This window comes from Seriola dumerili, unplaced genomic scaffold (assembly GCF_002260705.1).
Source record: "Seriola dumerili isolate Sdu_G_001 unplaced genomic scaffold, Sdu_1.0 BDQW01000686.1, whole genome shotgun sequence".
Classification (NCBI taxonomy): domain Eukaryota; kingdom Metazoa; phylum Chordata; class Actinopteri; order Carangiformes; family Carangidae; genus Seriola; species Seriola dumerili.
In genome coordinates, this window is record NW_019174941.1 from 946,518 (window position 1) to 951,554 (window position 5,037).

The following is a 5,037-nucleotide window of genomic DNA, read 5'->3' on the forward strand; positions in this document are numbered from 1 at the left end:
GCGATGTATGTGCGCTGCTATATTCACTTCTGAGTCTTGGTGACTCCAAACTACAGTATCAACAGCACCTAACTAAAACTCAGCGAAGGGAGTGATCGCATCTCTGTCCAATAAGAAAAGCCTGGAGGCGGGCTCCCCGGGTGTGTCTTAGCCAATGAGCAGGTTGAACAAGGTGAGATGCGATTCGATTGGCGTGACAGTATAAAAGTCATCAGGGACATGCCCTAGCAACAGCCTGAGCGACCTGCCCCCTCTGTAGCTGATTGGTTGGACACAGAGACTAGCGGTCTCTGATTGGCTGGGATGAATCTGGGCGTGTGTTGTGGTTGAACTTGGGGTGTTGTTGTCGTTGCCAAATTTGATAACTTCTCTAAAGTAGGGTTTTGGATCTGAACCGTGAAACAAACTACATTCAACAGCCACTCAAATAGGGCACTTGTATACACGTCAGCTGTTTCTCACAGGAGTGTGTGGCATGGCAGAATTACTCAGACTGTTTGTGTTTTCATTTCCTGTCCAACTCATCATGAAAGTCCTGTATGAGTCTGCAGAAGCAGTATTTGGTTGCTATAGGTTGTGCTGGTGTTATTTGCACAGGTGGAAATGTAAAGTTGCAAAGCACACATTTTACTTGAGATGTTTGACACATATTTTACTTATTATTACATGAACATCATTTGAATGATACAAATAAATCATCAATGGTCATGAAGTGCAAGTTAGGTAATAAACTCTGTGTTTGGTGTCCTAAACAAGTCATTTTACACCCTTGACCACATTTTTTTTTACAATTTTAAATGTACTAACAGAATAGTAAATTAGCAGAAATCTCATGCTTTTTTTTAACATTCTTATTTATTACTTACAAATAAAATTCAGCACATTTTAATATTTGTTGCGCTTTTGTATGTTATTCTTGATACATAGTGAGAGCTGAAAAAATGAATTGGTTCAATGATACAAAATTGTCTACAAAAATGTTAGTTGTCAGTTAGGCATTTAAGTCAGTTTCCAGCTTCTCAAATGTGAGTATATACTGTTCATGGGAGAAAACTATTGGAATAATAATTGGAATAAGTCAACTTTAGCTTTGGAAAAGTGTAATGGACATTTTTCACTATTTTCTAACATTTTAGAACCCAAACAATTAATAAAGAATGAGATCTTAATATCATTTGGCAATGAAAATAATAGCTGTTGCTCAAGACACTATTGTGATGCAGTTTTAATTCTTGAGGCAATGTTTTGCATGTTGCCATCCATGTTTTGTTTACCACAGCAGAGTTTACATCCAAGTATAAGTATAAAAATGAGTTGCTCTGCATGGCAGGCACTTAATATGCAGCCAGATGTTTGTGCATCAGATTGCTGGAATACATTCTGAAGCAATCGCAATGAACTTACAATAAAGCAAGTGACTTTTAAAGGTTCTATATGTAAGATTCAGAAAACCCTTGTTAGTAATGACACCGGTGGCTGTTAAGTGAGCTGCAGTCAACATCCTGTTGCTCATGTGCACGTTAGCATTCCATAGATAGGCACAAGCGAGTATCCTGGGCATCAGCCAAAACAGTGATGTGATGGTCAGACAGGGAAAGAATTCCAGCCCTGTGGTGCTTGGATATAGTGCCAATTTAAGGATTACCAGGATAAGAAGGAGGAGTAGTCTACCCCTCCTTCATCACTAAACCATGTGGAGTTTTGAATGGGATGAATTGGGACTGCATACGAGAGACCAGTAGCAACGTAAATGTGAATGCATGGAAGGAATGTCTACCGGTAGCGGCGTGACGCTGTGGACTTATCTGCTGGAACATGCTTTCAGCACACCCCAAAAGACAGGCACACAGAGAGAGACTGACAGGGACGGTAAAAATTCTATGGATTTTTTTTGACGGTCCATTGACCCACTGGTGCCCTCCAGGATTTGTCCCAGTAGTCTGGATGGCCAGTCCGACAACATGAGACTAAACGTGATTGGCATCCTGCTGATAGATGAGATAACTACAGTTACATTCTTATTATAGTTTGACTATAAACTATATTTTAGACCATACTCTTCTGTGCAGCACTGGCACAGCACTAAAATGAAGCGTGGTCATAAGTCTGGCTCTGCGAGACTATGGTTTGAGTAACTTCATGTTTTTTCGAATTAGGAATTATAAAATTTAATATTGTTATCAGCTGATGTTTTTTTTGCTTATGTGGAGCTTGTGTGAGGGTCTGCGTTGTGCTGGGAGCCAGTGTTTTGTTGATGTCAGCGGACAACATTTTTAAGCAAATGCTAGCAAGTGTTGCACACTCTTGACAGGGAAGAAAGGAACTGAGGCAAGGCATCTGTGAGTGAGCATAAACGTCACATCCTCTGTATTTTCCCAAAAAAAATTGGTCCCAAGTCTTTTACATAGAAATCAGTCAACTGGCTGTTATAGGCAACCAAGAAAGTCTCATTTTCTAAGTTATGTTGCAATCTGTTCACACATATGCAATAAAAATGTGATTAATACATGTGAATTGCTTCTTATTTTTATATATAATACCTTTAAAGTGAATGATGAGGAAAAGGCCCTGATGATCAGAGCCAGAAACAATATTTTTGTTGTAGTTTAAAAAAAAGTGCCACACAGGATCCTAATGGGGCTTGTACCGACAATTTATCATACATTTGCAAGTTTGTTACTGTCAGTTTTGTAATTATGAACAAGCTGGAATTTAAAAATGATGTAAAATGTGTAAAGCTGTGTGTGACACTAGCAGCCAAACACAGTTAGAAGGGTACCAGTGGTGCTGAAATCTACTATATCCATTTGTATAACATATTATGAAAAGACTGAATACTGTACATTGTTTGAATATACACAGCTGCCTGTTTATTTATACCTAGTTAATATTAATGCATGAAACTGAGAGATGTTTTTTCAGTATTTACTCTCATCAATATAAATTGGGTGGACAAAATATAAGAAATACCTCTCACTCTCAACACAACATAATTCATCAATACCACAAACTGCAGCTTCGCAAAAGGCTATAAAAGGTTCCTCAAAAGTTTCAACAAAACAAAATAAACTGGCAGCTAAGTGTATTTATTTTTTGCGTCAAGTAAAAAAAACAATTGGCATTTATAAAAAATTGTGATTATATTTGGTTGACCAAGCTGAAGCCATGCAGAAACCACATTCAGCTGCAAATGAAACTGTATGAATTTATGTATGTCAAGAGTTTTTATTTCCTGTGTTTAGCCTGTTGTTGTTGTGCATGACTTAATTTCAGTGTGTAACTCCTATTTACTGTAACATTTGCAATACATATTTCATTACAAATTCATTGTTGCCATGATGCAGACAGGTGTAAAGCCCATGATGATGTGGATGGGTTCTATGTTATGTTGATTATCCTTTGTTTGTCCTTTTATTACCTACTTATGAAGCAAGGCTGCTTGCCAGTGAGATGATTAGTGATCTCTCCTCCCATGCAATTTTAATTCACTAAATACAGATCAGAACAGGGGCGATATTTGCTTTTTTTGTGTCACTCCTTAAGCTTTGATAGAATACAATGATTTATTTATGAGGCGGTTTGATAGCTTTTCACAGGAGGATAGCGTTTTCCGTCCTGCCCGCATGTACGTTCTTCATGCCGATGTGAAGACACAGTAAACGAGACAAAATTAGCCTCGCTACATCCTCGTTTGAAACTGTGCAGCTGGTGTACAGTCATAGTGAGAATACAACCCAGTCACAGTGCAACTGTGTCACAACATTAATGCATATTCTCTGATCAAGTCTGATGGTGTGTTAGAGCACGCCTCATGACTATTCCTCTGGTAATTATAGAGAAGTTATGCAACTTCTTATCATGGGCTGACATATGCAGTGATGTCAATGCACTGTGCCACTGAACTCTGTACATGCAGCTCATTTCTGATTGCAGGAGGCCACAGGTTTATGGAGTCACATGGGGTGTTTGTCTTATTAGGTTTTATTGTGTGAACATTTGTTTGACCTCACTGCAGGTCAATGCAATCAAGCAAAGGCCTGCAAGAAACTTGACCTTGACCCTGCAAGGATCTTTTATGTAAGCAAGCATTCATCAACTTGTGCATGTTCTCATGTATTCACGCCGCACGGTTCTGTTTCCTCTCTTACTCTCGTGGACTTCAGTAGAAAATTGTGGCATTTTGCTGCTGTATTTTTTGCATTTATGTTGTGACATGGTTTGACAATCATTGCAGTTACAGCTGCAAGTTAGGCCAAGAATCCTTTTTAAAAATGGGTTAGTATGGTTAATGAATGCTGATCAAGCAGACACAGAGGGAAAACTCAGATCTTCTATTCTATCAAAATGTAGGAGGCTTACAAAATAACTTGTATAAAATGCTTGTTAATCTACTTGAACTTTGGATTTAAACCTGTATCATAGATGAAATATTTTTTAAAATGACAACCTAAACCAGTCAAACAGTGTCATGGAGATCTGCAAAGTTTGGCTGCAAACCCAGAAAAAATGGTTTAATCTAATATTAATTGTCTGTAATCTATTTTCATGGTACGCATGACACAAAAATATTGCAGTAAATTATTGTCATCCCAGAAACCCTCTTGGTGAAATGTGCCAAACGTGTTTGGCAACCTTTGATTTAATGGGTGTAAATGTAATAATAATTGGTCATTTTCCAAAGTGCTCACTACAGTACAGAAATTCAACCACTATTTACATCATATGAAAGGAAAAACCCCCCCCCCCCCCCTTGCTGCATGCTTCTATTTATAGGCTTATCATCTGCTCTCTGATCATAGTGGCTCAGGCCTTGCATTGCTCATTGCCTCAGGCCTGTCAGCCAAACATTACTCTCTCCACCGTTTGTTTGTTGTCTTCCAGTTTGCCGAAACATCGCGATCCAGTTGACCCACCAGTAACCAGCTGGGCTCAATGGGTCATCAGTGACCAAATCTGCACTGAGAGTAAGAGCATTAGGACTCTATTTTTTCAGGAAGATTTTGGTCATAATATCAACACTTCATGCACTTGCACTAC